The sequence below is a fragment of the Spermophilus citellus genome, assembly GCF_964194105.1.
Source record: "Spermophilus citellus genome assembly, chromosome: 16".
NCBI lineage: Eukaryota > Metazoa > Chordata > Mammalia > Rodentia > Sciuridae > Spermophilus > Spermophilus citellus.
In genome coordinates this window covers 72,058,579-72,083,168 of record NC_138196.1, presented here as the reverse complement: position 1 = coordinate 72,083,168, position 24,590 = coordinate 72,058,579, and the positions used below count along the sequence as shown (strand labels likewise).

Sequence of the window (24,590 nt, the reverse complement as noted above, 5' to 3'; positions counted from 1 at the left end):
TAAGAAAAAAGGGGAGGGTGGTCACGCCCCAGCGGGACCTCACTCTAGGAAGACTGTCTCTAGCTTTTTAAGGAATCCGGTTGTAACCTTTCTAAGTTAGCAGTTCATCATATTCTCCCAAATTGACACTGTCGGCTGGTCTAATAATTTAATTTTTAGCATTTGTTGAGTTTTAGGTTTTAAGAATTTTAAGAAGATAGAGACAGTTAACAGAAAGGTGGGGACATACGATGTTTTAAAGTTGGAGATGGGGAGTTTAGTTTATGCCTAACAGTGTACTCTGGGTGCTGTCTGGTCCATGCCGAGGAGGGCTTTGTCATCTGGTCTGTGCCCGGTTTCTCCTCCCTCCACCCCCTGACAGGTCGACACTAACGTAAAACACTCCAGGTGCAGAGAAGGAAAGTGATTAGCCTGATTCTGTGGAGGCGACACATCACCAGCCTGGGTTTATACATCAGGAAGGTCACCAGGGCCACAGGTATCGGGACTGGCGGACCTCACGTTTAAAGGTCAAAGTTGAAAGCAAACCCACAAGCACTGAGAAGATCGCACACCTAGAAGTGGAGGCTATGAGCCCAGTAAATGATTTATGTAACTAGAAAAAGGACTTGATCTTTCTGTGCCTTGTTCCTAATTTTAAAACGACAGATAATGCCTATCCTTTATTGTTCACTGTGGTGAAACACACACAACATAAAATTGTACCAGGTTAATAGTTACCAAGTGTGCAGTTTAGTGTCATTAACCACATTCACATTTTTTTTTCTTTTTTGCAGCCTTCACCACCATATATCTCCAGAATTCTTAAAATTACAAGATGAAAACTGTCCCCATTGGACACTAATTATTTCCACCCCTGGGAACCACATTCTATTCTCCATACCTGTGAATATGCCTATTCCTGGCACCTCCTACGAGGGGAATCAAACAGCATTTTTCTTCTTGTGACTGGTTTATTTCACTTCGCATCCTGCCCTCAGGCTTTGCCCATGTTGAAGCATGTCTCAGAATTTCTTTTCTTTAATATTTCATTGTGTGCATTCATTCATTCTTTTGTGGACACTTGGGTTGCTTCCACCCCTCAGCTCTGGTGATGAGTGTAGCTGTGAGCCTGAGCCCACAAATATTTCTGAGACCCTGCTGTCAATACTTGTCGGTATAGATTCAGAGGTGAAATTGTGGGATTCATCATGGTGTGCCATCTATTCTGTTCCATTTGTGTGATAAATGTCATTCTCTCCTAGTAAACAGTGAATCCCTGGAGGAGAGACCTGATTTCTATCCCCGGTACAGGAACTGGCCTGCCTCCTGCCATTTTAGCAACCACGTGGTTCAGGAAAGCACTTGGCACATAGTACATATGCATCAAATATTTTTGAAGGAATAACTCAAAGGATGAAATTAATAGTAGTTGAATGGAAAACTAGTGAAAGAATTTCATAAGGTCTAAAGCAAGGTCCACAAACTACAAGTGCATCTGGCCAGCTGCCTGTATTTTATGTGGCTCCTGAGAAGAATAACCATTACAGATGCACATTTGCAGTCTGATAATAGGGAGCACTCACTTTGAACCCCAATTAATATAAATGTTATCTCACCCAGAAGAATTCCATTCTTCCTCATTAGTAGGCCAGTATTATAAAAAATTCCACTGAATTGTTGTTACTTATTTTGAATTTTATCGACATCAAATTTGAGGTTATGGTTTGCCCTTGTGTTGTATAAGTACCTACATAATATTTCAATGTTGCCCCTTGTCCCACAAAGCTTGGAATATTTGGTGTTTGGCCTTGTATTAGAAAAGCTGGCTGACCACTGCTCCAAGGTGTTAACTCAATAGCAATATTGCTGTTATTACCATTCTACACTGTGACAGACTGGGAAATTTAAAACTGCAGACATGTTTTGGGCACGCTTGTCTGATTAAATGGGATAAACTTTTTTAAAGCACTGGGCCCAGTAGGTGCTTAATAAATTATGTTATTTTCTTCTTTCTTTCTTTTTTTTCCAAATGTGCTTTAATAGAATGAATAGTTGGTTGGTTTGAAGGTAAGTGACTTTAAATATATGACACACACTGCATCTTGCTTTCCTAGAATATATGGGGGTCAGGCAGTGTTTCTTTAGTATAAACTGTAGAAACTACAATGGATTGGAGATAGAATCTTTTTTTTTTTATTGTCAGGATCCAAAATTCCTGATGGCAGTGGCTTGGGATACAGGACATCTATTTATTCATGATGCTGGGGAGAAAGGAAAGCTCAGCAGTTACCCTCATCAATCCTTCCTGCACATAAAAAAATAATAAATAAATAAAAGGCTGTTTGGAGGCCTGTGTCTACACATATATTTTTGCTACTGGTCTTGTGTCTTTAAAGTCTTTAAAAATTTATATTCAGAGTGTTTTCCTGTTCATTTTTCATTTTATTAAGAAGAAACTATAAATAACTCTTAACAATGCCATCGTTTTTCATTAGCTCTAATGGCCTGGTGACAGAAGGAAATCTCACGCAGCGCAATGCTTGATTTTTTTCTTCCTCAAAGGCTGTCAGGCTAGATCACTTAGAAATATTACAAAATTTTCTGTACTGAAGGAAGAAGCTTTTGACTCCAGTTGTTTTTTTTTTTTTAAACATGTGCATTACATCATGTGAAACATTAGTCACTTTTGGAGGTGATTCTAAATCACCCATGTTCCTTTGTCTTGACATTGTTGTTCCTTTTAAATTCACAGTCTTTCCTCTAAAATAATTTTAGAAATCTAAAAGCCAGTGTTTTTTTAATTCCATCATGTTTTAATTTTGCCTTGAATTAAATCTGCCTCTCTTAAGTTATTATTCTGGAATCACTTGTATAGCCAATTAAATGTGAGCATTTTAGACCTGGAAGGGATCTTTGACCTTATAACCTCCTCATTATACAAGGAAGAAACTGAGGCCAAAAGAGAGACCGTGAAACATACTCTTGTCATATGGTGAGTTAATGGTGCGGCAGAGACAGGAACCAGCAATGCCAAACTCAAATGCTAAAACTTGCCAGTTTGTTTCCCCATCTTAGGTTTTTAGGGATGAAACCATCCAGGCTCTTGAATGGGAAGAAATAAGAGATGTTCAAATTAAATTAAAACCCTGTGATTCAAATGATTTCCAATTCTGTAGAAACTTGAAATTAAGCCCATGGTTTTAGGAACCAATGTATTTTGATTGACGTTTATATAGGCAGATTTTATTGGGATCCTACATCACCATGAACAGTGCCATTACGTTACTAGAACCTCTTGGTGTCCGAATACAAGCGAGCAGAGGAGCAGCAAGCTTTAGGTGGGGGGCTGTGCTGGCCTGTGGGCACCCGGGTGTCATCTCAGGGTTTGTTGGATGAGAGGGATCTTGGCTGCTAGTTACAGACATGGTGCCTTTGTAGACCGTCTGGGCTGCCCAGGAAGCCTGCTACAAACTAATGCAGTGCTTTGCACATTTGTGCAATGGGTTGCTTTAGAAAACAACCTGCAAAACTGTGCCTGGGTTTTATCTTTCCTTTCCTTTCCTTTCCTTGATATGGCTGCATCTCAGTTAGCTGCCTGCATTTTCTTAAGGGTAAACTGGGAATAGCTGAGCAATGAAGAAGGGCTCAGAAGCCCATGTTAAGGTGGTTGATCACTTCCAGCATCTCACTTCACAGTTAAGGAAATCCATGCCCTTCTCTATTCTAGAAGACCTCATGGGCACTCATTTCATATTTCCAAAGCCACATTGCAGTATGAAACAAGGATAAATATAGTGTTGGAGGCTTAGAAAAGTCACTGTGTTTGCCAGTCCTGGCTCCACTCCCAAGTCAGCAACACCACGGTCTTCATTATATGCAGTTTTCTCTGTTTTGTTTTTTTAACTTTTGAAACATTAATTAAGAGAGTTGAGCTTTCTAAGGTTAGTTGTTAAGGATGGTTCAACGGTTCCTTTTGGAAGACAAGACTTGAAATGGGACCAATCTCTCTACAAAACAAGAAGCATCCAGGGAGGACTGTCATTATACTGTACTTACTGCACTTATGTGGGTAGTTGCCAAGAGCATAATCATTTTCTGGAACACTGTGTTCTGATTCTAGTTTGTACATCTGTTGTGCCTTTGTAGCCAAAAAGAAGTAGAAACTTAGGAAAATACCAGGTGAGTTTAAGGCCAGTTATGTAGTTATTTTCAAGTTAAAAATGTCCCTTTGCCTGGAATTGACTTAGATGTTTGCAAAACGGTATACACTGAGTTCAGGGAGTGTCAGATGGCAGATACCAGTGGAGGTTGGCTGGCCCCAGGAGAGCGGGAGTTGGAGGGGTATCAAGTCTAGGTGGTCAGGGCTTACGCTGGGTCAGGACACAGTCACATGGGTGGTGTCAAAACTGGTTGCTCACAAACAGGTAAGAATTAAAGTTCTAGAAGTGAACAGGGGCTCCCTGGAGAAGAAGACAGGTCCAGGAAAAGTCTCAGATAAGGAACTGAGTCAGTTGGGTAGGTCTTAGGTAATACCTGGTCAAGACGGAGGGCTGCATTAGTCATGACCTGTACCGTCAAACAGAATAACCTTAATGCAGGGACTTAGTTATGATGATCTTTGAAATATCCAACAAACCAAATAGGGATGACTTCACTCCGAGATTCATGACAGCAGGAAGCCACTACAACACAAAGCCTGGTGGAACAGAGAGAGGAGGTGGTGGTATTACCAGAAGCCAAGAGTTGGATATATTTGGAGGATCTCAGAAGCATCTGGAACCATGGAGGGAAGACTGTCTGGCAGAGCTGGAACCATGAAAAAAAGACAAAGCCACCTCTCTTAGTCTGTTTTGTGCTGCTATAACAGAATATCCCAGCTTGATAATTTATGATAAACAGAAATTTGTTTGGCTCATGGTTTGGCAACTGGGAAGTCCAAGTCCAAGGGGCTAGAATTCCATGATGAAGGTGAGAAGGTGTGAGAGAGAAGGAAGGGAGATGAATTCATTCTTTATTAAGGTACCCACTCACTCAATAATGACCCTACTCCTATGATCATAGCATTAATCCATTCCTCCACCCTCAGGACCTCGTCACCTCTTAAAGATCCTGCTCCTCAACACTTGCATTGGGGAGAAAGTTTCCAACACCTGAACTTTGGAGGGCACATTCAAACCATAGCACCACTGCTGAGGAGGTCATAAACAGCAGAGGGAGGAAGGGAAGGAGATGCTCAGGCTCCATCTTTCTCTGCATCCCCCAGTCTTCCACCCAAACCTAGCTGGAGCTAGTTGGCAAGTGATCTAGAAAATGTAATTTGCAGGTAAAGGGCAGGGAATGAATCAGAGAACGAACAGGCAAATGCTTGATACACAGGCACAAGGAAGGTTAGGGTTGGAGACACTCCTGGCAAGTGTGCTGGTTGGAGGCCATGTTCTAGTGGTTCCTCCAGTGGGAGAGAGAGAAAGCTTCCATGAAATGTTAAGGAACCCAGAGCCTGAGATTCCCTGGGTCTTCTAAGACGTGGGCTTGTACCCCTATCTACTCAGAGCCCTTCTTGGGTTAAGTGACTGTTCATTCTTTGGGCTGTTGGAAGCTCAGCCAGATGTGGAGACAAAGGGTCCTTTTCAGGATCCAGGCATTCTTCCTACCGCCAGGTAAAGTCTCAGTGGCTGGACTCTCAAAACGCTACCCCTTAAATGGTTAAAGCTTCCTGGGTGAATGATGGAAAATTCCATTATGACAAATACAGAATAAAGTTCTGCATTAAAAACACCTCACTTTATGCCTTTATGTCCCGGATGGCTATAGAAGCAACACTCTTCAGAGTTAGTCATAAATTCTCAGCCATGAATTAGGACATCTTCTGGTCCCTGTCCCTCTTCCAGTCACTCTAGATAGAGAAACTGCCACTTTTATCCCCATCATTATCACCATCTTCACTGCCATGATGATAGTCACGGAACACACTGTAAGTAGAACATTGTTATCTGCATTGCAGAGAAGGGATGAGGTAGGCTATTTTTAACAATGGTAACTAAGCTTTAAGACAGTAGCTCAGTGGTTCTCAAAGGTCAGTATGACTCAGACTCACCTAGAAGGCCTGTTAAAATGCAGGTCCTCACCCTTTAATTCTCCCAGTCCATTTAGATTTAGTGGGTCTAGGGTAGGGCCTAGGGATTTGCATTTCTCATTGGTTTCTGCATGGCACTTCTAGTCCAGGACCTACCTGGAGACTCACTGCATTGATATGCTGCTGTTCACACTGTTCAAGGCAGGTATTATCTCCATCCTACAACTGAAGAGCTGAGGCCCAGAAAGGCCAAGTTCCTTCATCATAACCACATGTCCAGAAAGCAGTAGTGGGAGGTCGATGTTTGGGTCAGTTGGCCAAGTCCCTGTAGGCCATCTGTTTCTCATGGTCAGGCTGGGAACATCATCAGGACTGCAGTGCTGCAGGATTGGATGGCCACTGTTATGTTTTAGATACTAGGTATCCCCCAAAAGCTCATGTGTGAGACAATGCAAGAAGGTTTAGAGGTGAAATGGTTGGGTTATGAGAGGTTTCACCTAATCAGTGTGTTAATTGCCTGATAAAGATTAATTGAGTGGTAACTGTAGGCAGGTAGAGTGTTGCTGGAGGAGGTGGGTCCCTGGGGTGTGGGCCTTTGGGGTATATATTTTGTCCTTATTGAGTGGAGCTCTCGCTGCTTCCTGGTGACCATGTCCTGACCTGCTTTCCTCCACCACACTCTTCCATCATGATATTCTGCCTCATCTTGAGCCCCGAGGAATGGAGTCAGTGGTCTGTGGACTGAGACCCTCTGAAACCATGAGCCCACAAACCAGTTTTTCTCCTCTGATTGTTCTTGTAAGTTCTTTTGGTTGTAGCAGCAATGAAATAGCTGACTCAAATAGCCACCACTCTCAGTGGACCAGACCACTGAACCCCGTGGAATTTGTACTTTGGTCTTACGTAGCCCTAGTGAATGTCTGTCTTAAATTGTATTATTGGGTGAAAGTGAATGGGTGGGTTACATTTTTATAGAAATTGGGTCCAATTTATGGTCCTTTACTTTTTGGTACAAATGCCCCCACTAGCTGAGGCTGGCTGGGAGGTCTGAGGCCTTGAGACTGCGAAGCCCTGCTCAGTGGCTGTCAGAAAGAGACCATTTGCATGGTTGGCAGGGATCTGGCTGGGGCTTTTCCAGGGGCCAGCTGGTCACCTGGAGCCTAGTGCCTGCACTCTGGGGCACTTGCCTCACACTCAGGCCTCTATGCTTCCCCACCAGGAAGAATACTAAGCCTGTTGCTTAGCATTTTGTTTCAGAATAAATGAATGAAATTTAAGATGAGCCAGTTTCCCCACACTGATGGTTGCTTGGCCAATGACCTTCACAGAGTAGTGATTTCTTTTCCTCATTCCTGATCTTTAATTTCCCAAATTACCTATTGAACAAGGAAGACCTAGGGCATGGAGGATAAAAAGGGTGTACAGTGTGTATAACACACCATCTCCTTCCCTACTGGATTTAAATCATATATTAATTATTAATTTAGAGTATCTTTATTGTTCCATCTGCAAACTGCAAATGTGAATTGCAGTCATGTATTTTTAAACAGCAGTGTTACGATCAAGCAAATTTGAATATCTCATGTAGTTTATTGCCAGTGGGCTTTGTTTATAGAGGAGAAAATCTGTTTTATGTATGGTTTCTAGCTTTTCTTTTTGGTAAACTGTAGCCTAATTTTGCGTTAGGAGAAATGGGAGCTATTTTACTATTTAATACTTCCATATATCATACTTACAGAAGCTTCTATCTTACCACCTTTGCAGAATCAGAGAATTATGATCCAAAGTAGAGGGAAAAAAGACTCAAAGTAGGGAAATCTATGTCCTGAGACCTGGATTAGATTAGAGTTGATGAATTTATAATAATGTACATAATTAAACTAGGTAATAAAGATTTTAAAACGGCTTTACTTGCTTGGCTATACGTTCAGTTAATATTGCCTTCTGAAAGTTAAAGAGGTAAATTTACACTTTCTGTGACTTTAAAAATTGATCCCAAGGGTATTAATTGCCTAATCAATTTTAGAAAGAAAATAACTGCTTGTAACCTCTTCTTTAAAGCACAGTTTTATTAAGAGTCTGGTAAATTTATGCCTATGATTTTTCAGTTGACTTTAAAAATACAGTATTGTGTTTTATATGAGTTTTGTTGAAAAACACATTTTCAACAAATTTAAAGATCCAATTGGCTTTGAGTATTCGTGATTCATGAGTTGGGAAGTATCTCATCCCAAGATTGAGAAGAGGCTCCCATTGGGCATGGCAGAGAGCTGGTTTTTATAAGATCGCCTGAGCAAGAACAATGAAATGGCATAAAACAACCAACGGATTGGTTAACATCAGGGCCCTTCAGCTTTATTTCCTTATAAAGGCTAGAGCAGAGGGGATTTCCTTATCATGTTGGATAAAACTAGCTTATTGAGGGGACTGAGCCGTCATCTTTCCTGATTTCAGGGAAGGTGAGAAAAACAACTTAGTTTGGTTTGGAGACATGAAACTTGGGCCTGATTGACTCCGTTTTGGTTTGGTCTGTTGGGACTTCTAAGTGTTATTTAATTGTTTAATACTTTGAAAATTCTCACTATTCTTTTAGAATTTTAATGTAGAAATCAGAGGCTTGCATAGCCGTACATAGCCCTGTATATCAGTTACTTATTGCTGCATAGCAAACCTTCCCCAAACAGTCACTTACACTAAGTTCCAGAATAGGTAATTAGAGCACAGAGTGGCACAAAAGTCTTGTGTTGCTGCTCAGTGTCAGGTGGGGTAACTCAACAGGGTGCTGGAGAATCCATTTCCAAGATGGCTGTGGAATTGACACTAGCTGCAGACCAGGAGTTTCAGCAGGGGCTGATTGCCAGGGGTCTTGGTTCCTCTCCAAATAGACCTCTTCATGTAAGACGCTCCATGGCTGCCTGGGCTTTCCCATAATCCGGTTCTAAGAGTGGCTGTCCCCAAAGAAGCAGGTGCAGAGCTATAATACAGTCTTGTGTGACTTTTCCTTGGAAGTTACATGACATCATTTCTGCTGTGCTTTATTGGTGGGCTCAGATTGAAGGGGAGGGAATGGTAGGCGACAGAACAAAAGACCTGTCAAAGAATTTGATGGTATGTTTTAAAACTGTCACACCCCGTGAGGAGCCTCTGACATTTAACTTATCAAACTGTGGCTTCTAAAGGAAAGACTCTTGATCACTTGTGGATAGGGTGAAGCTGCATTGATATCCATAATTACGTAGCCCAATGGAATCAGTCTTGGCCCCGTTAGGTTAAGTGCTGAACAGTGTTCATCGGATTTGCACATGGTGGACGTGGGTAACCTTGGCAAGGGCAGTGTTTTGGAGTGTAGGTAGCCTTCTGGCCTACCTGGAATAATTGGAAGATGATGATGATGTGGAGATAGCAGAGATCGACAGTGCTTTCAAAATGCTTAGCTGAGACAAGTAGAGGGGGCAACAACCAGAGGCAACTAGTGGGCCAAGAGAGCTTTTGTACGTATTTCTTTTTCTCTTGTTGTTTTTTAGGATGAGAGAATTTATAGGGTGAAGGGAAGGAGACAATACAAAGTATAAGGAGGTACTGTTCCTATTCAGCTATGTGACTTAATTTCTATTCCATATGTTTTTTAAGTTCAGGCATTCTGGTGGAGTGGCATACACAAGACATTTGATAAGCATTTGCTTTACAACTGGAGAATTCTAATGTGGTTTCTGGGATTACCTGCAACCTCCTATTTCCTCCTTTTTTCAGGGTGTAGCCCTTTGCTTGGCAAGGAGATGTTTTGTAGAATGTGTCCCTGTGTTGACGGATGCTGTTTCCATCCCTAGTGACCTCCATAGCGGTATGACTTCCTCTCATCACCCTGACCTCAGAGACTGTACCAAAGAATTTTATTTGCCTTTTGAAGCAAAACAGCCCACAGAATGACCTCAGGCTTTGAAGGCTTCATGAAAGTCCCACTGATGGTCTCAAGGACTAAATAGGTATCTCGTCAGAGTTGTTTTCTCTCACAGTTACAACTAGCTATCCATCTGTTAGTGAGGAGTGAACATTTACATTGGAGGATGTTGTGAGTTGAGGGTTGTGAATCAATCACTTTTGTAAAGCACTTTCCGAACTTTAAGAGTTGTAAACTGGAAAGCACAATAGAAATGTAAAGAGCTGATTATTTGTAGTCTTGTGGGCTGGTGTGGGTGTTTACATTTCCTTGGAAATCTTGTTTCTCCTTTGAGGGTCATGTAGTATCTGCTTTAGTCATTTTCCCATTTTTTGACTTATACAAGAAATTGGCCTGGAAGTGTCAACAATTGAAAAATTGCAATAATTTTTTTGCTTTGTGATCTACAGTTTTAATAGACACAGTAATAACAGTACTCTCTTTATGTAGTCGTTTTCTTTCTTTCTCAGGAGTAAAAACCGCTAACTAGAGTAAATAATAAGAGAATGGAGTTTCATTGCTAAAGCTGCATGTCTTTAGAAGCCAAATTTTCTTTGACACATGAGAAATGGTTGAAGATATTTCAGGAATTATTCATATTAGTGTGGTAATGGTCTGAGGCATACAACATGAGGAGAGTAATATAATCTAGTTTATAATTTGTGCTAATTAACTGCTATATGAAAATAATTTCTGCTTAGTTAATTTCAACTTTCAATAACTTGTACAACGTCTGTACACCACCATGCACTTAGATTATTGCCATGATATGCAAGTGTCTAATAGTTTTCAATAGAGCATCTCTTTCAGAGCAACTACCCTCTTTTCTAAAGCAAAGCTCATAATGAAAACAAAGGATGAGGAAAATTTTATGTGTAATTCCTAGGTGCTCCTACTTAGTAGAGGAAGGGTGTATGCTAAATGATGATACATGGAGACTGATGCTTAAATGTTTGGCCGAGGAATTTGTCAAGGAGTATTTAGGATTCCAATCTGGAATAAAAGCACGCTGGTAGCTTAGAGCCCTTGATAATGTCTGCTGCATTCTGATAGAGCTAAAGTAACAGACATAATTATCCTGTGTGCATTTCTGCCATTCTGAATACAGAGTTCCTAAAGACAATGATGGTATATACAAGCCACCATAATAATGTTTAAATAATATAGAAGGATTTCTGAAAAATAAATCTTCATTGGTTTGCATTTCCTAGTATACCACTTTCATGGTTCTATATGATTTTGTCCTAGACAGAAATCTTTGTGCCAAGCTTGAGAGATGGACATTATGTTAACAAGTGGGACGGGAGCTAGAGAAGGGAGAGAGCGTGACCCACCGTGAATCCCATGTCTGTTCTGGCAACCATGATTCCTGGAATATCCCCTGTTATTTTTCCATGGTGGTTACTGGGCTGATGTTATCCATTTCTGGGGTTTTACTCTCCTGAAATGTCCTTGCCGTCTTGTCTCTCTTACACTATGTAGGGCTTGAGGGAGAGGGAGCAAAAAACTCCTATTATTTAGCATTTCATTGCTTTGACCAAAATACCTGGCAAGAACAAGTTAGAGGAGGAAACTTTTATTTGGGGCTCACGGTTTCAGATGTTCAGTCTATGGTCAGCCAACTCCATTGCTTTGAGCCTAAGGTGAAACAGCACATTGTGGTGGAAGGGTGTGGTGGGGGACAGCTGCTTAGTTCATGGCAGCCAGGAAGCAGGGAAAGAGGGAGAGAGAGAGAGAGAGAGAGAGAGAAGGGCCACAGGGAAGCTGCAAGCTGCACCTTTCCTTTTCAGGGCATGTCCCAGTGATCCACCTCCTCTAACCCTGCCCCACCTGCCTACAGCTACCATCCAGTCAGTCCAAACTAGAATGGCTCCACTAGGTCCCAGCTCTCATAATCAAATCGTCTCACCTCTGAATATTCCCGTGTCAACACAGGAGCTTTGGGAGGCACACTTCACTTCTAAACCATAACAGCCCCTGTCTAAGCTGTTATGATGTGGTCAGTGTTCATGCATGAACTGCGTGTGGCATGTGAACATGCATTTTTATTTTCTGCTGCTATTTCATATCTGGGACGCTCCTTTATTTGTAGTCTTTGAGGCGAGCATTTGCTATGGCTAGGCATAGATGCACCTCCTGGGACAGCCAATCAAATACATCTCTCTGGAATGGAGGATCTTGAGCAAGCAGTGCAGAGGAAAAAATGTGTTTGTAGCAGCAGCAGCAGCAGCAGTGTTATTCCCGAAACCATGGTGAGCTTTTGTGACCTTCCAAAGCACTGCCGCCTGTGAATGAAGTGGTCATGATGTTTTGCTATTTTAATTGTTCTAAAACTGGCAAGTATTAGTTTTGTCTCTTATTTTTTTTTTAAAGAGAGAGTGAGAGAGAGAGGGAGAGAGAGAATTTTTAATATTTATTTATTTTTTTTTAGTTCTCGGCGGACACAACATCTTTGTTGGTATGTGGTGCTGAGGATGGAACCCGGGCCGCACGCATGCCAGGCGAGCACGCTACCGCTTGAGCCACATCCCCAGCCCCAGTTTGGTCTCTTATTATCACAAGACTCCTGACTGATATAGAGACCACCCCATGCAGCCTCCACATTGCCACTTGTCTCTAACTCTCTTTTGGTTCTGTTTCCGGGGAGATCCTCCTTAGTGTCCTGGGTAGACAGCAAAGCCTACCACCGATGTTTGCCATTTCCCATTAGCCGAGAGAAAACAATTAATTGTGGAGTCATTGCTCTAAAGGTTGTCATCACTGAAGATTTTACACTTGTGGGACCCTCCATAGTTGATCCCCAGAGCGTGTATGTACGTGATAACTTTGATATATGAGCATTGGTAGATCCTATTACCACACTTTTACAGGTGATCAAATACTCTCAATGAAATTAAGTGACTTGAGGTCATATGGCTATTAACTGGCCCAAGTAGAACTTAAACTGGACCTGTGGATTCCAAAACCACCTCTTCCCACTAGTTCGGGTTGGTTTTGTGGAAGTTAGCTTGCAATAAATCACCCTTTACTGAAACATCACACCCACCACCAGATTCAGAAGAACTGAGAGGAGGAGTCGCAGGGGAAGCATGTTTGAGCAAGGACAGTTACCAGCTGGCAGCAGGTACCACCACAGACCTCTTCTGAGCTCACTGGGGACATGTGGTTCATGCCCAATTCCATCACCTGGAGATCAAGGGTGGGAAGGTTGAACATTCTTACATTTAATCTGCATGTGAGACAACACCAAGTTCTGCAAAGAAGGCCAAGAAGCATGATCTACAGATGGTCCCTGAGTTTAAATGGTTCAACTTGGGATTTCTTGACTTTATGATGGTGCGAAAGTGATACACAGTCAGTAGAAACTGTACTTTTTGAATTTGGATCTTTTCCTGAGCTAGTGCAATGTGGTTCGATCCCATTGTGATGTTGTTCAGTGGCAGTGAGCTGATCCATCAGTCCTGATCATCATGGAGGAAACAACCAACAGGGCACTGCGCTGCTGAGCTAGAGTGCTTGGTGGATCAGGGGCAGTTGACGCAATTTTCATTGGTGATGTTTTCAACTCACAATGGACTTATTGGGATGTAACCCTTTCATATGTCATGGAGCATCCCATTCTTAGGGGCTGTGACAGCGGTTTTATTTCACCTTGTCTGAATCCATCCTCTGCCCTTCCAGCCCCATGTGACAGCCAAAGAGCTCAGCTCCCCAAATCACATTAAAGTTGCCAGTTCTAGATAGTTTACTTTGAAATTACACCTTTAAAACAGCCTTTTAACACTAATTTAAGAGCAAATTAATCCTAATAAGAATCATCTTCAAATAACCTTTTCCATTTTTTTTTCTTCTCAAACGGTATGTGCACATTGCTGATAAGACAGAAAATACAAAGAAAAAGCAAAGGAAAAAACCTCTCATTATCTTGCCACTGGAAATAACCACTTTTATGTATATTTTTCTAGACCTTTTCTCTGGGTCTTCTTGACTTCAGATTTCAAAGGTTCTGCTCTTAACTGTCATCATAAATGTGCATGCTATCCAGGTGAAGTTATGCAGTGACTTTTCCAAACTGTGTTCCTGCTGCAGTAACATGGATTGTGTGTAACATCTGTGAGTGCAGCATGTCTGCAAAGAGTGGGGGCAGGCACAGATCCAGGTCTCGTGGAGCATGAAGCTGAGGCAATTTGGGTTTCTCTTTACAAAAAAGAATATAAAACTATGCATATGAAATTAGGTACATAAATGAATATTTACTTACAAGGAGAAACTTCAAAATGTCTAAAGAAGAGTCAAGCAATGACTGAATCGGGTTCCTGTCTTTCATCGGAGGTCTTCTCAGACAGTTGACCAGGAGAGTTTACATCAAAGGCTCCCTCACCAGAACAGCCTCTCCCTTCCTTCCCAGAATGTTCTGCACTCCCAAGGGCCAGGGGCCCTCTGCTGAAGCCTCACTGGGTACTGGGCATGTCCAGGGAAGGAGGTATCTCTTCCTTTCTCTTCTCTCTTCTGGGGATGTGGAGAATCACTTCCCAATAGCAGTGAAGCAATTCCTGACCCACTCCAAGGTGCTATTACAAATGTTCACTGGCATTTTCTTCCTATGACTTTGTCATCTCTTGTGTTGTCTTTGTCAGACCTATAGTTTAATTTGGCGATTGTTTTGGAGTAGAGATCTAATCGATTATTATTTCTTCCAAGTCTTAACCAATTGCTGCAATACCATCTGCTGACTCGTGTGGTTTTTTGTTGATTTTAAATTACTATGTATTTCTACTTTGATCCTCCTCTTGATTTTCTGTTCAGTTGTATCGATCTATCTGTCTATTGCTGGGCCATTACTCCATCATTAAACTTTGTTATACAGTTTTATATTTGGTAGAAAGGGGATTCTTCCCTCAATAGCTTTCTTATTAAAAAAAATATCCGGACTCTTCTCACATATTTATTGCTCTGGATCTTAAGAATTATTACTATTATTATTATTATTATTATTATTATCATCGCTGAGCTGTAGAAAAAAGAAATTCTGTTGGGATTTAATTGGATTAGTTTTTATTTTGGACTCATTTATAAAGACTTGAAATATATCTCATATTGATTTATGTTTTCCAGAAATATGGTATCTCTTTACCCCATTTTCCTTTTAAGTGCTTGCTCTGCTTTCTGGTCTCTTTGACAAATTTCTTTTTGTATGTTCCATTCTGGGTAGCTATTTTTATTTTTGTTGTGAAAGGGATCTTATGCCACCCTCTCATAATCTTTTCTAACTGGCTGTCATTGGTATGCAGAAAAGCTATTTTTTAAAAGAACTTGACACCTTACCAAACTCTTTTAGTAATTCTAATAGTTTGTTAACTGTTACATTTTTTTTCACCTTGCTTATCTTTTTGAAACTCATTTTTGGAGTGGTTTCTGAATATAAAATTCTGGTAAAATGCTATAACAACTGCAGGTGGCGAGGGCCTGGTGACTCTGAATAATAATTGTGATTGGTCAAAAATCAGGTAGGATGCACAGAACTTGTAGAATTCATTATAAATTTATTATAAGGCATCGGAAGCCAGAGTGTCAATCACACGGCACAGATTCAATCACATATCCTGATCTAACTGCAGCCCTGTGATAGAGCCAGCTGCTTATCAGCTACCCTGTCCATCCTGCCTGAGGGGCAAGAATGATCCCCAGAGTTGTTTAAAAGGATCCTATATTTAGGGTAGACTCACTTCACCTGCTTTTTGTTGTGTACAGGACAAGCTCATCTATGTGGGGCTTCATCAAGGTTTGTTGGCAGAGATCTGCTACGGGCGTGTGGTATCCTCCCTGCAGTGCCCACCTGCCAGTGCACAACCTGGCTGTGTTTCCTAACTGGTGCTTGCCAGAAAGGCTGCTAAAAACCAGATCTCAAACAAGGCAGGCAGACAGGCTTGTCCAGGAGCTCAGCCACTGAACTCAGGCTGTGTTGCAGTATGGCCCCGAGTCACATGGAGAAACTATGGCTCCCCTGTGATTTAGACTCTTTTTGTTTAAATATTGTTTCAAATTGTAGCAACATCCTCTGTAGGCTCTCAAACCCCATGTGCCTTACTAAGTACTTTGGTGGAAACTGTGGGAGTGAGTGCTAAGGAGAACAGAGAAAGGGCAAGTTCTGGGGCTGTAGGATGGCAAGAGCGCTCCTTTTGATCTTCTGTGTGTGGGTGTGTGGAAGAGGGAAGTTTTGCCTAATGGGTGTGAAACTGGGAGGACCTTCTATTGGGGGGAGTGCTGCCAGGCATTTTATTTCTAATGAAGAAGAGCTCCTAGGTGGAGGGAAGGTAGTTTGCCAACTCATTAGCAAATCCTCTGATTCCTTTCTCAGCACACTGCCTGGTGGGGCAGGGAGAGGAGAGACAGGCCCACTCCTAACATTGACTGGGCCTGGGGCAGGAGTACCAGTGCAGACATATGTACCATGTATCTGTAAATCTCCAAGCTTTAAGTCAGGCTGTCTATAAACCTGTTTCTAGGCTCCCATCTTGATACATTCCTTCATCACAACCTAGAAAGCTACATTCAAATTTAGGATTGTTGGGTGCCTCAAGTTTCTTAGCGAGCATTTCCCTGGGGGTATTTGTAGACATCTGTGACGATAGGTCCCAGGTCTTTCCCCACTCACTACAAATAGTCTCTCTTGTCCAAACCAGTGAAGTGGTTTATCTTCAAAAGAATGGACCAAGGTCCTAGTGACTATAGTGAGGCCAGAAGATAGGGTGAGGTCTGATGGGCACATCCTGGGAGATCTCTGCACTTACTGTCCCACAGACCTAGTGCAGGGAGGAGGCAGGAGTGGGGACCTCTGTGCAGAATGCCCAGGCCATAGGCACAGCCTCTTGGCCAGCCTAAGATTTGGAGATGGGAAGGGTGGAGAGAGAGGGTGGGAGCTTGGAACTACATCCAAGGGGACAAGTTGCTAGAAGGGTGAGGTCCAGCTCCCCAGGCACAAGGGCCCTGGGATGTACCAAATTGTAATTTCAGAAACACCCTTTGGCAGAGTGTGGTGTCACATGCCTGTAGTCCCAGTGTCTTGGGAGACTGGGGCAGGAGGATCACAAGTTCGAGAATCACAGCTTCAATAATTTAGCAAGACCCTGTCTCAAAATAAAAATTAAAAAAGGGATTGGGGATGTGGCTCAGTGCTCCTGGGTTCTATTCCTAGCACCAAAAATAACATTGAAAAAAAAGAGAGAGAAATGCCCTTTTATTGCTTTTGAATTTGGGCAGTGTATTTATTTATTTATTTATTTATTTTTTATTTTTTTTTTTTAAAGAGAGAGTGAGAGAGGAGAGAGAGAGAGAATTTTTAATATTTATTTTTTAGTTCTCGGCGGACACAACATCCTTGTTGGTATGTGGTGCTGAGGATCGAACCCGGGCCGCACGCATGCCAGGCGAGCGCGCTACCGCTTGAGCCATATCCCCAGCCCTGGGCAGTGTATTTAAATATTTGCTGCTCATCTGATGTAGAACCCAGTGGGCAAATCCTGCACCTGTCCTTGACCTCTCTCCTTCTCAGTCCCCTAGGCTTCCAGTTCTAGTGCTGATGGTAACAGGAGTCAGCCATGATGGCAGGAAGGGGGAGGGAGATGTGGAGGATGGAAGGTACCCTCTCTCCTTCCTCTCCCTGACTGTGCTTTCACATATCTGCTGAGCTGGTCCTCATTCTTTGTCTTTACCTCCCACCTCACCCAAGTATGTCTTGCCTCTTGATTTCCATTTTTATTTTTTTGTTCCTTTGCTTGTCTGAGATCTTTTTTTCTTCCAGATGGCTTTTCAAGGGGCAATGAGGAGGTGGAAGACACTTTCAGGGGCTTTACGGGGAAGTGGGAGACACTTTCTTTGCATTCCAAGGAACTTTGGTGTTATTAAAATAATAGTACTGTTTTCAGGTATTTTACAAGTTAGGAAGGCTTTTGTGGGTTGACATGGAAACCAATTATCTGTAGCAACACTGTTTCTATAGGGAAGTGTATTTCTACTACCTAATCACCGATTTACAGGTGAACTTTCAGAACAAAACATGCTTCTCTGTGGTTGTCAGTTTTAGTATTTTGCATCTGGAAGGGTCCTCTGAGTCCACGAGACTTAGAAAGTGGATTGAATCTAAGCTAATGTGCCTCTTCCATCTCTGAAGATCTATGCTTTTAGTCCACCTCCCTCAGTTTTGTAGATGAGGAAACTGAGATCAGAGAATGTGAAATAATTTAAAGCCAAACACAGATTCTTGTCCGGAACCAGCCTCTGATCTCTGCTCCTGCCCTCATTTATTACTCTCAGAACCTGCAAGGGCCATTTCATTATGCTCGGAGTCAGCACCTGTACCATTTGGGGGTGAACAGCACAGGAAGGTGGGGCAGCGCAGGGGCCTCAAGCTGCTGGGGCTACCTGTGTGTGCAGGGTGAAGGGATAGTTGAAGAACAGTCAGAAACAGAACTTCTTAATGTTTAAAGATGGCTACAAGGATCACTGCATCAACATCTCTGACGTCTCCATCTGTACCTTCAAATGTGACTGATCTACACTTGGAGTTAAATTGTTAGAATTTTTTCTATGTCTCTGCAACAATTTCCTTATCTGTAAGCGTTCTGTATAGAATAATGACTACTGTTTTTCTGAGCTGCATGAAATTTGTCTTCTGTAGTACACCTGTGAGGCTGCTTCCTTCCCTGTGAAGTGGGGATCGTGATGTGCCCTTCCTAACCCTTCTATCAGGATCACCTGACAATGGACATGTAAGTTCCCAGTCCAGGGCCTGGCCTTGAGTAAGGATCCCTAGGCTGTGGTTTTTGTCATTGGAGTTGTCACTCTAGCCAGGAATTCTCCCCCGCTGCCCGGGGTCTCTTTCTGTCTGCACCTTTCCTTGTCCTTTCTGGGGCCACGTCTTTAATTTGGAGGTGTTTTCCATTACTCCAGAGAACCTCTTTCACATTCTGAAGTTCTTTCCTTCATGGTTCAAGCGATACCGGACCCCTTTATTTTAAAGATTAAAAAAAAATTGTTCCATTAGGGGAACTGGTTTGGATTCTTGTTGGTGTGGCGATGTTCAAGTCCTTTCGGAGGCTTTTTCCTGGACATGTCCCTCAACACCATTGGTTACTTAGTCAGCTGGGGACACAGGAATATTCCTGAGGATTATTTGCTTTTTTTTTCTGTTGGGCTCCTGATTGTATTTACTTCAACTAGAACTAGTCATTGCTCAGCTATGAAGACAGAATGAGAAAACTTTCCAAAGTTGAGCTGCCCTTCTTTGTTTCTTCTGAGATACTTTTGTGTTCTGTTGTTGGTTATTTGAAGAATTCCTGATCTGGACTTCCCCTCTCCCTCTCCTGACTTTGCTTGTTTACTAGGTATTTCATGATAATTCATGCTTTATGATTTTCTTTAGGCCACGAAGTTGCTTTCACACCCCTTTGTCTCAGATGAAAGTGATCGCCTAAAATTTGGGATTAGTCCCTGTGACCCAAGAAAGCAGGGAACTGAAACTCCAAATCTCGTTTCTTGTGTTACAGTGAAAGAAACTTTAAAGTCAGACACAAAAAGCCATGCCAGAAAACGTTTTTGTGAGAGAGATATCTCTGAGCAGAGAACAACAGAGGAAGACAATACTGTTTCCAAATTTATTACTGTTTGATGTTTACCAGGAGAACTGGAGACCACATTCTTTACCAATCAGGTGTCAAATCCTCCCTTATGTCAGGCTGTGGAGTTTTTAGTTGGTCCTCTCCAGAATTGTCATGGTGGCCATCTTATTCTGGGGGCTTCATCTACAAGTCAGTCCTATCTTAATGTGGGCATTGGAGTCAGTAGCAGGTCAGAGGTTACCTAAGTGCCCTTGTACCACTAAAGAGTCCTCCTGTCTGAGATAGTAGGAGACACATGGCTTTATCTTGACCTTTATGGGTCCTGTCAAAGTTAGTCCCACAAATCCTTCTGTCTTGAAGCACTCCCCCATTATCTCTTTTACTTTTGTTCCTTTATCCTCCAGTTTTGTGTGTGCCGATGTTCTTCCTTAGGTTATTGTCTACAAGTTAGTTACTCATCTGCCTCGGCAGAAGCTTAAAGAGTAACTTAAAGTAAACCTGTAACCTTGCCGTACATTTCACTGCTCATTGCTAGCCACTACCTAACACCTGAAATTATTTAGGAAATGTGCTTATCAGGCAAGTAAGTAGCATGTAGTCGGTTATAATGTTTTTCAAGACAATTCAAAAATCCTAATCATCTGTTAACTTTAACGTTCCTTACAAAGGGATCATATCCAAATCCTTGTTGAATGTCTCTACCTCCCTAGTCCAGATGCTGTTGCTCTCCACAGTGACTTTTCCTTTCTTCTCAAACCTCCAAGATTTCAAAAATTCCTTCCCTCATGTCAACTGGTGACCTTGCTTTATCTTTCACTGATGAAGATAGACACTTTGAAGACCATGGGTATATAGCCATTAAATGATAAAACTACAGCCTATCCACATATGTCCTTCTAGACATTGATTTCCTCTCTGCTAAAATCCAGATTCTTATCCATCTGCCTGTCAGAGTCCGGTCCTCCTTCCTGTACTTTAGATCTGGGCCCCTCTCATAACTCCCATTGATCCTTCTCTCCTGGAATCATTAATTTTTCCTTTCCACTTGGCCAGTTCCAGCAACATACAGAAATGTCTTTCATATTTAAAAAATGCACTTTGGCCCCACTTCTGCCTAAGTGCACTTTGGCCCCACTTCTGCCTAAGTGACCACTCCATTTTCTCCTCTCCTTTACTGAGAAGCCTTCTGAGACATTTATCCACACCCCTCTCCTTTGTTCCTTGGATTCATTTTAGTTTGGATTTTGACCCCATCACTTTACAGTTGGGTCTTGTCAAGGTCACTAATAACTCTTCCATTGTTCAATCCAATGGTTGGGGCCAGTTCTCATATTTTCTTCAGCAGCTGCATAGGACACATACACACAGGTTCGCTTCTGTCTCCTTGATTTTCTTCCTTTGGTTCCTGGAATCAGCCTCTCTGTTTTTTTCCTCTGTGGTGTTGGTTTCTCCTCCTCTTGCCAGTCTCTAAACACTGGACAGCCCAGGCTCGGTGGTTGGGCCCCTTCTTTTCTCTGTCTTCAGTTAAAGATGTTCTTACCTCGTTCAGGGATTTATTTCTTTAAATGTTTAATTTTGCTCTTAATTTCTTTCTGTGCTTCTCATGCTACATACAACCACATGTATGGATCTTTAGATATGGTTCCTCAAGTCCCTGATGGACTTTTAAAAGTACCATATTTCATTCTTCGTTCTCTCTGTTCTTCAAATTGGATAATTCTGTTGATCTTCAAATTTACTGACTTTTCTCTCCTGGCATCTCCATTCTGCTACTGAGATGACCTCATGAAGTTTTGATTTTGGATAATTTAGTTTCAGTTCTATAATTTTCTTTTGGTTCTTCTTCTTCTTTTTTTAATAGTTTCTATTTCTCTGCTGGGAATGCCTACTTTCCATTCATTCCTAGAGCATTAATCATAAGGAACATGACTCTAATAGCTACTGTAAAGACTTTACTTGAAAATTCTAGCATCTAGATCTTATTGGGGTTGACCTCTGTTGATCATCTTTTCCCTTGGGAAATGATCATGTTTCCCTAGTTCTTTGTATATTGAGTAATTTTACATATCATGGACTTTGGGAAAATTGTATTGCATAAATGCTAGGTCCTTTTGTAATCCTTGTCTTAAAGCAGATAATCAACATGGTTAGCATTTGCCCTCTATGGGTGGAAATCATAGTGTCAATTAATTTTCAAAGTCTCTGATTTCTGCTTTGGCTCTGTCTTGCATTTGCACCATCAGGGATTAGTCTGAGACCTGGACCTTGCTTTATAATCCTTAGTTCAGTTCTCAGATCTCTGTTATGTTGCTTTGGGTCTGCACTGCACATGTGCAACTCATGGGTGAACCTGAGACTCGTTGGGGGCGGGGGTCATACACAGAATTAGGAAACCCCTTTCTCTAGCTCTCTGCTCTCTGTAGTTCTAATCATGTTTTCTGGACAGATATTGAGATTAACCCCTTTGAAGTTCATTTTCCCAACTTCTGACTCCTTTCCACAATCTGCCTGATTTTGTTTCCTTTTCCTAGTTCACAGGTAGCTGCCTTTGGTGTTTTGTCAAGTTTCTAATTGTAATCTGAGGGAGGAAGACTGTGTGGGCATTGACCACCGTGATAGTTCCATGACTTTAAATGCCTTACTGGCACTCCCAGATTGATATCTCTTGCCTGGAGCTCTTCCCAGAATGCCACATCTTCTTCTGGGTGTCACATAGATGTTTCAGGCTCTTACATCTAAGGCTGAGTTGTGGTCTCCTGACCTCAACCTCCTTTCATGGTCTTCCCCCACCTCAATTGTGGGCACTGCCTTACTGTCACCCATGACTCCTCTCTGCTCACACCTCTCTTGAAGACAATCACTCCTGATTGCTGTTTTTTAAAAAATAAATATCTAAGATATATATATATCTTCTAATTTTATCTCTGTTATCATTTTTTTTCTGCAGAGCTGTAATCACTTCCTACCTGCCCTCCCAGTTTTCACTCTTTCACCCTTCGTCTGTTCTTTGCTCCACAGTGGTTCAGATCATTTTGAGCTTTGTTGACTCCCTGCCCCCCATCAGTGATTATTCTTTCCCTATTTATATAAAACAAAGTCCTCGCAGTGACTGGGAAGATTGCAGGTGATCTCTGCCTGGCCCCTCATTCCTGCTCTTCCCCACACCTCTCCTTATTCAGCTGACCGGTCCCAGGTCCCAGCTCTGCCTGTTCTTCAACTGTCTTCCTGTCTCCTGCTCAGGACTTGGTCCTGGCCCTCTTCTGCCTCAGCCTCAAATGCCCCTCTATCATCTTCAGGGCTGTTGCTTTCACCTACCTTCACATCTTGCTCAAATATCTCCTTTTCAGAAATCCACTTCCCCACTTCCTCTCTACTCCCTCTTATTGGGCATTATTTATAGCACTCATCAGAAGGAACACATTGTACATTTGTGTGCTTCTTGACATTTTCAAAAGCTCTTTGAGGACGAGTTCTTTGTGTTTACTTCTTCAGTATTGTATTTTGGGTAACCTTCAGTGCCCAGCATAGGGTAGGCACTTAGTAAATATTTATTGAATGAGTGATTTGAAAGACAAATGATATGTTCTTCTCAAAAGAGAATTTGGTGAAGTTACTTCTAATTCTTTTTTAATGAAGCACTATATTAAAATAGGAATGTAGAAATTATTATGGCAATGAGTGTTCTAGGATGTGAGTTCCCCAAAGCCCTTCTCTGCCATAGAGTTTTAGTGCACTGGTGGAAGCACATGAATTAATTTCTGAGTCTTACGTGCTTGGACTGGGTTGCTTAGTTTCCACTGGACCATTTGTAGGGCTAGCTATGGGAATCAAAGGTGGAAAGGCCCAGCTTTCACCCTCTGTCCCATAGTACATCTTAAAGACCCAGGAGTGGGACACAGCCGTGTAGAAGCCAGTAGAGACCATTTCATACACAGCAACTTTGGCCTCATTCTTCCTGTCACCTTGTTCTACTGTGACCAGGTCCCGTGATCATAAATGACAGAGTGAAGAGCTGTCACACAGAGTTACCTGAATGGGGGTAGCTTTAAACAGTCACTGCTTGGCTCAAATCCTGGCCTCCTTCACTTTCAGCACCTCTGAAGCACAGGCATTGGTGATGGTGAAGACACAATACTGTGCAGATCAAATGCTTAAACTGGGAAACCCCACGAGGACTCTGAATCCAAGTCCCCTTGCATCTGAATCCATTTTTTAGTGGCCACCTGGGTTATTCACAGAAAGGATAGTTATCACCTCAGGATGGGTGTTCTCATGCCTGATGAATCCAAGAGGGTGTTGTTTCTTGTTCCTCTTAAGGCTACATTATAAATTAAGAAATCTTTTGACTAAGGAGGCTGAGGCAGGAGAATTGCAAGTTCAAAGCCAGCCTCAGAAATTTAGTGAGGACCCTAAGCAAGTCAGTGAGACCCTGTCTCTAAAAATAAAAATAAAAAATTATTTAAAAATATATTAAATATATTAAAAAATAAAATAAAGGGGACTGGGGATGTGGCTCAGTGGTTAAGCACGCCCTGGGTTCAACCCCTGTTACCAAAAAAAAAAAAAAAAAAACAAGAGAGAGAGAAAAAAATCTTTTGAGTTGCTTTCTGGTTTTACCGCCAACTTCTGAAAGTTGACATGGGGAAGGAGGATTTGGGGACTATAAACTGAAGTAAAGTGCTTACAACCCAGAGTCTCTTGTTGCCTCTGCAGTGAAACTATTATCACTCCATGGCACGGCCCCATAATGAACCAGTTTAGGTGATGAAAGAACTGATGGATCCTGTTCTTGTTTTGCATTTTTGGAGTACAGTATTTTCTTGTTTGCCAAGTTTTATACAAATCATTTTTAGGTCTCCCCCTCTTTATGTAACAGTATAAAAATAAATTTCTTTTTGATAAGAGCAGCAGTTGAATCATGTTATGATTGGAATTTAAGATGAATAATGGCTTACGAACTATTAAAAATATTTCTCATTCG

The 24,590-nt window shown here is 41.9% G+C and overlaps 1 protein-coding gene across 2 annotated transcripts in view; it reads left to right on the top strand.

Moving 5' to 3' along the window:
• The window catches only part of CSGALNACT1 (chondroitin sulfate N-acetylgalactosaminyltransferase 1), a 308,877-nt gene that overhangs the window by 51,591 nt on the left and 232,696 nt on the right, over positions 1-24,590 (top strand). The window contains exon 2 of one of the 2 annotated variants that reach the window (XM_081268975.1): positions 18,670-18,760. The exons of the other annotated variant lie outside the window; for it this stretch is intronic. The gene's annotated coding sequence lies outside the window, so the exon portion shown is untranslated. The remainder of the gene's footprint in view (positions 1-18,669; positions 18,761-24,590) is intronic. 2 annotated transcript variants of the gene reach the window in all.